Source organism: Medicago truncatula, chromosome 5 (genome assembly GCF_003473485.1).
Source record: "Medicago truncatula cultivar Jemalong A17 chromosome 5, MtrunA17r5.0-ANR, whole genome shotgun sequence".
Taxonomy (NCBI): Eukaryota; Viridiplantae; Streptophyta; class Magnoliopsida; order Fabales; family Fabaceae; genus Medicago; species Medicago truncatula.
In genome coordinates this window covers 42,077,799-42,088,104 of record NC_053046.1, presented here as the reverse complement: position 1 = coordinate 42,088,104, position 10,306 = coordinate 42,077,799, and the positions used below count along the sequence as shown (strand labels likewise).

The 10,306-nt window shown below is 34.4% G+C and overlaps 1 long non-coding RNA gene across 1 annotated transcript; it reads right to left on the bottom strand.

The window, feature by feature from the left end:
- Positions 1 to 5,897: 5,897 nt before the first annotated feature.
- LOC112421888 (uncharacterized) lies at positions 5,898 to 6,918 on the bottom strand. The gene is made up of 3 exons (XR_003012265.2): positions 6,720 to 6,918; positions 6,455 to 6,564; positions 5,898 to 6,342 (listed from the first exon to the last, which is right to left on the bottom strand). It is a non-coding gene; the product is annotated as an uncharacterized lncRNA (long non-coding RNA).
- Between the last annotated feature and the right edge of the window lie 3,388 nt (positions 6,919 to 10,306).

Here is a 10,306-nt window from a genome sequence, read left to right as displayed (position 1 = left end):
AATTAACATCGGCGATAACGTTCCCGATGTGAATTATTTCTTTTTTTTGTTGCACTTTCCTGCTTACTAGCAAAATTTAATACTTATAACTCCAACAATACTTTTGAAATGCAAAACAAAATACTTCTGAAACAAACAAAACTGAAAAGTCTATGTCACCAACAACTAAAAAACAAGAAGGTTCGTATACAACAAACAAGATGCAAACTCTTTTCTGTATAAGATGCAATCATTAGGGCATGCATGTATTTTTTCATACTCCATACCCATCGGACAAAATTCTTTCTTGGCCTCGTAATGACGATTATGAATTGTGTTACCTTCTGGAAGCATTTCTTTCAACAATTCAAGCAATTTAGTGAAACTTATTTTATCACTCCATCCATTTTTTACCTTCTGGAAGCATTTCTTTCAACAATTCAAACAATTCAGTGAATTGTGTTACCTTGTGGTTCAGCTTCCTCCTCATCAAGGGAATCTAGCAAAAGGAAAACAAAGAAAACCTGTACATAATGTTTGAAACGATTCTTTCATTTCAAATAATTATTCACTATATATGAATTCCAGTAAGCAAATTGTGACTATTATTATCTACATGAACTCACATATCCTCACAACCATAAACATAGTTTGAAACATACGCCTCATCAAATGAAATGAATCATAATTGCTTGCAGAATTAATAAGAATGGTTGTGGCTAAGCCCTACTCATGTTGATCCATAATTGAATATTATTAAGTTCATTTTATGAGCAAACAAATAAAAATAAAATCATACATACCTGTTGATACGAATATGATATCATAGCCAATGACATAGACATACTTCACGAATTCATCAAATCCTTCCCGGCTCACCCTGACACTACTGGAAAAAGTCAATGATAATGAACCCAAATTGTAATAAGAGATATAAAGCTCGTTTGTCTTTAACAAACGCAAAGCTCGTCGAACGTCAGAAGTTTTTTTTTTTTTTTTTTTTTTTGACAAGAATGATCACACTTGTGTAGAATGCCAGGGACATCCTGGATGAATTCAATCACATCCTTATCTGCTAATCATAACGTTACTCCAAAACATCGTTTTTTCGAACCAAATACAATAATTTTTATTGACCAATTTTTGATTATATTTTGAGATGGAGAAAGTATGAACTTAACTTATGCTTAACACATTTTAGTAGATTGTGATGTGAATAAGGTATAGCTCTTATCATTACCAACTCCTGTCCTATGTGGCTTATCAATCAAGTTTCCTAATAATGTTTGTAATATAAACCAAAATATTATCCTTATTCCTCTTTCTTTTTTCTGTCTAAACAGGGTCACATGGCTAGATACACTTTGATTACTAATCATAGAAATTGCAACAAACGGCGTTTAAAACAATAAAATCATTTTATTTAAATCATAGAAGGCCCCCTGAATTACAAAAAATGCTCAAGTTTTAAACGACCGGAAGTTACAAACTGATCACATAGTTAAAAATACCTATGTACTTCTGGTGCTCTACTTTCTGCAAACTTTTAATCATGAAGCTATTATAAAACTCTTGTCGGAAGTTAGAAAATAGATAATGTAATACAAAAATACTATAGAACCTGTCACCAATTCCCGAAAAAAGAAATACATCTTATTTGCTTGTATTATTTTTAGGCCATACTAACTACAAGTTAAGTAATACCTAACTAATGAAATAGTTGCCAATTTTTTATTTTTTTTGGTGAAGAAGTAGTTGCCAAAGATAAAAGCCGATTGGTTCCTCCATATATGAACGTATAAATACATTAATCAATGAATTATTCAGTCACGTAAGTAGGAAATTAATTACCGGACGTTAGGAGATCAAGTCTTGAATGAAATTGTATACAAAATTAAGTCTTCAGTAATGTTTAAGGCGCGTGCCTGCTATGATCATCGTAATGTTTTTTTTTTTTACTATTATGATCTTCAAACTTTATGGAAAGTCTTGCAAATATAATTAAACATTAGGGGTGGGAATGAGCCGGGCCGAGTCGGGCTTTGCTTAAATAGGCTAGGCCTTGTTGAAAAAACTAAAGCCTAAGCCTTGGCTTTTTGCCTGTCAAAGGCTTTATTTTAAGTCTGTTCTGACCTATTAGTCTGTCTAAAAGCCTAATTTATGTTACAAATTTCAAACAGAGTATGTTCATCAATTTTTTTTTTCCTTTCAATTTGTGCAATGTACTTAATATAGAGATAAACATTAATTAGATACAGATTAAGTTAATGAAACACAATTGTAAAATTTATAGACGGATAGAAACTCAAGAATAATCATGTTTGATAACAGCAAGAATTTCAAACTTAATCAAATAACCATACTTGACCTTAGACATATCGGTAGCAAGCCTTAACAGTTCACACAATATATATATATATATATATATATATATATATATATATAAAATAAATATGGAAAAATGTAATATACTCGTATACGGGCCGGCCTGGTAGGTTCGATAGGCTTTTTTATAAGCCTAAGTCTGGCCTAATTAAATTAACAAGATTTTTAAAAAGCTTAAGTTTGACCCATTTATTAAACGAACTAGGCCGAACCGAGCTTTTAGTAGGTCGAGCCATAGGCCCCTGACGAGCAACCTGACCTATTCCCACCCCTATTAAACATTGTTGGAAATTCTTTTATTGTTGCATAACGTATATGTACACTTAAAAAAAAATGTAGAATAAAGTATTTTGATAATTTTTGAAATGATTAGATAAATAAAAGATAGAATTAATATTTTGTGAGTGTGTTTAAGAGATTTATATGATAGCCAATGACATATACATGGACAGACTGCTTATGAAGAAGTTTACACAATAAAATCAATCACACATGTGTAGAATGCCATAGACATATTTGACAAATTTAATCACATCCTTATCCGCTAATCCTAACACTACTACTCAAATACATCGTTTTTTCGCACAGTTTCAACAACAAAATTTTCATCTTCGAAACTACAGATACTGTACACTTTAATTTTTTTATTTTTTTTATCTAGTCTAGAAGAAAATTATATAAAAAATGTTGAGATGAGTTGGCAGAATGATGAGGATATACTTGTTTGATATTTTTATTTGTAATTTGTGATATCTTAATGATTTATGTTTTGTGTTATAAGTGAACGGCAAATGTATTAGGTTGTGTTTGTACGACGACTTTATGGAGTTTTATTTAGTGATTTAAATTAAAGATAAAGTTCTTCTTTCATGTGGGTAAATAATCTGGTGGACTACAAAAATATTTCCAATTTGACATCATATAAGAGATCGTCATTGATTTTGTTCTCATGAATATTACTGCGAAAAAAGTACCGCAACAGTGGCTTTGTTAATATAAAAAAAAAAAACTAGGAATGTTTTTTATTGAAAAATTCAATATCCGGTCTAAGAGGGACCAATTTTCGGTGATAGATGACTCATTTAAAGAATAAAATTCTACATTGATTAGATAAAAGTTGACGTTGACATACGTAGGATGCGAACTTGGGATGGGTACACTCCAACACTACAAGCTTACACCATGCCAACCCATGTATAAAAATCAAATTATACACATACACGATATGTAGTTCCAAGGTGTATAATTTGATTTTTAACGGTATATAATTACCTTCAAACTGTATATCGTGTTAATCTTCGATGATGAAAAATCAAATTATACACCTTGAAAAATCAAATCCACTTTCCTTTGGATATTATTTTATCATCGATGATTAAAAACCCTATTTTCCACATGGAGTTAATCTTATATGATCCCCTCCCTGACATTACTAGCATTAATTAGTTTTGCAGCCACACGTGTTAAGATCCTTGTTTATATTGGCCCGCGTTATATTCCTATGCTATCGATCACAACTCTCACAATAATTAGAGGGGAATTTCTTATCACAACCTCCAATTGCTCACACGACCTACTTTTTGGATTCTAAAATCCGAGAAAGGGTGTTTTTACCTATTTTTAGCACGTCGAAAAATAGAACCCTAAATATCTATATAGTGGGGGAGAAGTGCATGGGGGCGAAATAAGAAATTACGTTATTAGAGATGCCCAAATAACCCATATTATTTTGCGAGGGTTGAGATAGATATATATGTGTAGATTTCATGTGTTATCTCCTTCTTTTACTCATACTTACATTTGGCAATTGCTATATGCGCCCCTTTAATAACTCAGATGTCCCTGAAATACAAAAAATGCCCATGTTTTAAAGGATCGGAGGTTACAAACCGATCACATATGAAGATAACTTCTGGTGCTCCACTTTCTGCAAAATTTTAATCATGAAGCGTGAAGCTATTATAAAACTCTTGTTGGAGTTAGAAAATAGAGATAATGTGTTCAAAAATACTATAGAACCTGTCACCAATTCCCAAAAAAAGAAATACATATTATTTGCATGTATTTTTTTTCTTAAAATAATTCATGTTGTTTTATTCCCTTTGTTCTGCTTTACGTTACACTTTTTTCGTTTCTCCATTCGTGTTACCATCCTGAGATTTTCTAAATATATGTCCTAACTATGTTTACATTTGGAAGTTCTAAACTTTTCATGAAAATTCAAAGTACAAGAAAATCAAGAGTTTGCATAACCTGCTCTGTATGCTCGTATTATGTCAAACCACCAGGGACAACATTTTTGAAAATTAATGTGTATATTGCATTTGCTCGAATGTGATACATCACAAAGTGTCGGAGTTAAAGAAAACGATACAGTCTGTGGGTAACAAAATCCAATTCAGCTCATGAACTTGACAAGAGTTTCTTTGCACCAAATAATGTCACTGACAACTTCGTCGATTCAAGTTCTTACTACTTTAATATAATTATATTACTCCAATATAATGTGGTGCATCGAATAATTTACAACTTGAGCAATTGAGTCTGAGTTTGTTCACCACAATTGCTACTTGTTGTACGTGTTTTCTTACATTGTTCTCTATACAAGGGCATTCATTATGTCGAAGGGATGGAAAGCACAAGACCGCTAAATTAACTCTGTCAGGACCATGCTTGAAAATTGAATTTGCAGAAAACTAGAGAACTAAAGAATGGAGAAAAATATGAAGTAAAAGTGTTTATATTCTTCCTCCAAGCCTTTTATACATTAATAATCAACTGTTGGCAACTGATCAGAGGCAAGAAACAATCCTGCCATTAATTTCTTCCTTAAATTGAAAGTAAATCACTTGCTCAATTCCTGCTATTAATAATAGATTGTTCCTTTCCTCAAATACACAAAATAGTCTAGAGTTTGGAAATGGACTGTTGGAATATCAGGTGGTAAAGAAAAGAGTTCAGAGAGTGTGGCTGAACCAAGAGCAAATTCATCATTATTCATGCTACTTGCTGGAAGACCAAGTAACATCAAGAAGAACTCAAGAGGCCAATTTTGGATTTCAATGAATAGCTAGTTTCACACGACTTTGCCTGAAGGAGTTAGGAGTGACTGAGAATCGTTGAATTTTACAGATTGTATCTCTGACTCCTTGCTTGTGACGTTCAAGAGTACAATGGAACACTCTATTGTGGCTCCCTGCTTGCTTCTTATGCTAGCATCATTTACCCCTAGAGTTTTTCACCCACTTGTTACATTTGTATCACTATGAAAAAAATTATACATGTGGACTAGATATAGAAAATTGTTGATCATACTATGTACTCTTGCAATGGCACCCAAAAAACTCTATTCTTCTAATCAACATTTACATACACTTACAACATAAGTTAATGAACAGTTGAAAATCATGATTTTATAACCTTAACGGTTGTGTGTTTGCAATGCACGGACAAGCAACACAAGTTTCTGGAAAATAGACGACAGAATCCTCAAGAACTTAATTATAACATAATGTTTAAATAACAAGATCATATAACACTTGAGTAGGTATGAGATCTACGTTAAGTAAATGGCAGAGGCCTTAAAAGGCCACAAATAAGTAACATCTAACTTCAAATGACATAAGATGTTTGACCAAGTGAACCTTTACTTTCTAAAGGCAAAAACTAAATACTAACATTTGAAACCCGTAACCCTGTATGACTTGCAAAAACACCAGTAAAGTTAATTTTATACATCATTACCAACAAATCAAGAATCAATAAAAAGGTATATACATTTGATTAAAAATGTTAGCACATGTTAAGGGAAATATTAGCTCAGGTATAGCAAGCAGAAGTCATGTTGCAGGTTCAACTGGGTTGATAAAAAATATATACAAGCTCACGTTGGTGTTGCAGAACTATGGAGTTCAACTTGGAAGATCTTCAAATTTCTTGATGATCTTCAAATTTCAACATAGAACTATGGAGTTCAACCTGTGAAATGAATTAAACAAGAAACAAAATAAGAGTCAATTCCACTATCTACAGAATAAAGAATAAAGAATTGAATGCAACACAACTTTGATTGAGGCCACATTGACCATACAGTGTTTGGCAAATGAAAACCTCGAGGAAGAGAAAAACAGTGATGAAGAGAGTATTTTCCCCAAACAGCGAGCTTTTGATCCAAAACTTTTGACGAATGCAATCAACACCCTTTCACAAAATCAAGTAAATAAATAATCAATTTTCTATCATAGTAGTAATTAATTACCCTAATTAGATTAATTTAAAATATTTTCTCACGAAGCCAAGAAAAAAAAATATTATTTAAGCAACTTCCTTCCATGAAAGAAGGAGAGAAATTAAACCTGTATAAGATGTTGGGATCTTTGGGTAGGTTCAGCATTGGGCTTGGTGGGTGCTTCCCTGAAACAACAACAACAGGAAACGAAAGGGGTTGGTTTGTTGCTGGAAGAAGAAATCGAAAGCTCAAAAATAACTGTAGAAGTTAATTTATAATTTCGAAGCATAAACATGATTTTACTTAAAATTGATGAAAAGTTTTAGAATAACTAACAAGTAAATTTTGTACTGACTAAAAATTTATTTAACCCTAAATTTAAGGGTTAAATGTTTGTTTTTTAGACAAAATTAGAAAGTCAAGAAAGCTCATGAGTTTAGTTGTTAAAAATTTCTTGTTCTATTAGACCAACTACAATGAGGGTGTTGAAAGCCATATTCAACAAGCAAACCATTGGAGAGGGGGGTGTTGAAAGTGAGCTGGAGGAAAGAGATGATAAATACATTCAATAAGTTGAATCCTGACGCCGGAAGCCACGTGGCACGCTCGGATTGGGCTTTTTTTGGCGCGTGCGTTACACGCGCCGACAAGGCGCGTCTGTGACAGAAGGACGCGGAGAGAGAAGCTTTTTTGGATAGATGCTGCCACGCGTCGCTTTCTGGTTGGCTGGCCTGGATTTTTATCTTCTTAATACTTTGGACTCAATTATTTCATTGCAAATAATTTTATTTTTTTTCACCAAAATTCGTGATTTTTTTTTTCTCTATAAATAGAGACTTGGATCATTTGATTTGGACACAGAAAAAAAAACCATAATTTTCACTCTCTTAATCTTATTATTAGCATTTCTTTTGAAGTTTTAGTCTTTAATTAGTGAAATGGATCCCACTAACAATCAATCCAACACCCAAAATTCTTCTGATTACCCTTTTAACTACCAAAATCAATTTCCCAACTCACATCCTCAAAACCCAAATCAATTTCCCAACCAATATCCTCAAAACCCAAATCAATTCCTCAACCAACATCCTCAAAACCCAAATCAATTCCCCAACCAAAATCCTCAAAACATGTCTAATTTTGGTTTTGCCTCAAATTTCAATCACCCATCCTTTGTTCCAAACAACTTTAATCCATATTTTAGATCTATGATGGGATATTCATCTCAAACACCCCCATTTAATGGTTATATGCCAATGGTGAATGAAAATTTTCAGAGTGTTGGTGAATATCCTGAATTTTCATCACAAATAAATCGTGGTGGAATGACACGAGATAATGAAGTTGCTCCAACTCCAGAGGATACAACTCCAAAGAGCAAGAGAAACCAACAACCATCATGGAACACTGAACAAAATTTGGTGTTAATTAGTGGGTGGATAAAATATGGAACATGCAGTGTTGTCGGAAGAAACCAGACAAGTGAATCATATTGGGGTAAAATTGCTGAGTATTGTAACGAGCATTGCTCATTCGATTCTCCGCGCGATGTAGTTGCATGCCGAAACCGTTTTAATTATATGAACAAATTAATAAATAAATGGGTTGGTGCTTATGATAGCGCTAAGCGTATGCAAGGAAGCGGTTGGTCGGAAGATGATGTTTTCAAAAAAGCTCAAGAATTATATGGATGTGGGAAGAATGTTCAATTTACTTTAATGGAAGAATGGCGCGCTCTCCGAGATCAACCACGGTATGGTAGTCAAGTGGGAGGAAATGTTGACTCAGGAAGTAGTGGATCTAAGAGATCTTACGAGGACTCTGTAGGATCTAGTGCTCGTCCAATGGGTAAGGATGCAGCTAAAAAAAATGTAAGAAGAAAAGCAAGGGCGAGACATTGGAGAAGGTGAAAAAGGAATGGGTTCAATTCAAAGAATTAAAAGAGCAAGAGATTGAACAATTGAAAGAGTTAACTTTGGTGAAACAACAGAAAAACAAGTTGCTGCAAGAAAAGACTCAAGCTAAAAAAATGAAAATGTATCTAAAGTTAAGGGACGAAGAGCATCTCGATGACCGGAAGAATGAGCTGTTGGGGAAGTTGGAGCGTGAGCTGTTTGAAAATTAATTTTAATCAAATATTTGTTTGTATTCAGTCAACATTATCAGTGTTGTCTAGTCCTGACTGTTTGCTTTAATATTTGTCAGTGTTGTCTAGTCCGTAGTGTTTGGTTTAATAATTATCAGAGTGTTGTCTACTCGTCACTGTTTGCTTTAATAATTATCAGAGTGTTGTCTACTCGTCACTGTTTGCTTTAATAATTATCAGTGTTTGCTTTAATACAATACAATAACTTATTTCGAATCCGTCAGTGTCCACCACACAATGTACTTATATATAGGGACTCATGTCTACTTCTAATATCACAAATCTCATTCCTATCTATTTCCAATATCACCAAAGACTATCAATTGATCCTTTTGATATCGAAGCCTACAAACAAAAACGTGATATTGAAGACACTTATATCGTCAACCGATTTATTCAGCGTCGAAAAGAATTAGAGGAAGGTAGTGGATCTCGTAGTAGAAAATATTTAAATAGAGATCATGCAGCGGCAAACCAAAGACTCATTGACGACTACTTTGCCAATGAGCCTACATATGACGATGCAATGTTTCGTCGTCGGTACCGGATGCAAAAGCATGTTTTCCTTCGAATCGTTGGAGACCTTTCAATTACTGATAACTACTTCACCCAACGAGTTGATGCCGCCAACAAAGAAGGTATATCACCGTTAGCAAAATGTACCACAGCAATGCGAATGTTAGCATATGGCGTGGCAGCAGATGCGGTTGATGAATACATCAAAATAGGAGGTACTACAGCATTGGAGTGCTTACGTAGATTCTGTAAAGGAATCATACGATTGTATGAGGAAGTGTACCTTAGAGCACCAAACCAAGATGACCTTCAAAGAATACTACATGTTAGTGAAATGCGGGGGTTCCCAGGGATGATCGGGAGTATTGACTGCATGCACTGGGAGTGGAAAAATTGTCCTAAAGCATGGGAAGGTCAATTCACCAGGGGGGATAAGGGAACCACCACAGTTATTCTTGAAGCAGTTGCATCTCATGATCTATGGATCTGGCATGCCTTTTTTGGATGTCCAGGAACGTTGAACGATATCAATGTTCTAGACCGGTCACCGGTGTTTGATGATGTGGAACAGGGAAAGGCTCCACGGGTGAATTTCTTTGTGAATCAACGTCCCTATAATATGGCATACTATCTAGCTGATGGTATCTACCCTTCGTATCCAACTTTCGTCAAATCAATTAGACTTCCTCAAAGTGAACCTGATAAGTTATTCGCAAAACATCAGGAGAGCTGTCGGAAGGACATCGAACATGCTTTTGGAGTGCTTCAAGCTCGATTTAAAATCATCCGTGAACCAGCTCGCTTGTGGGACATAGCCGATTTGGGTATCATCATGAGGTCATGCATCATATTGCATAATATGATTGTTGAGGATGAACGAGATACATATGCTCAACGTTGGACCGATTTTGAGCAATCCGAGGGAAGTGGATCTAGTACAGCACAACCATACTCGACCGAGGTGTTACCCACTTTTGCAAATCATGTGCGTGCTAGATCCGAGTTGCGTGATCCAAATGTTCATCACGAATTGCAAGCAGATCTAGTGAAGC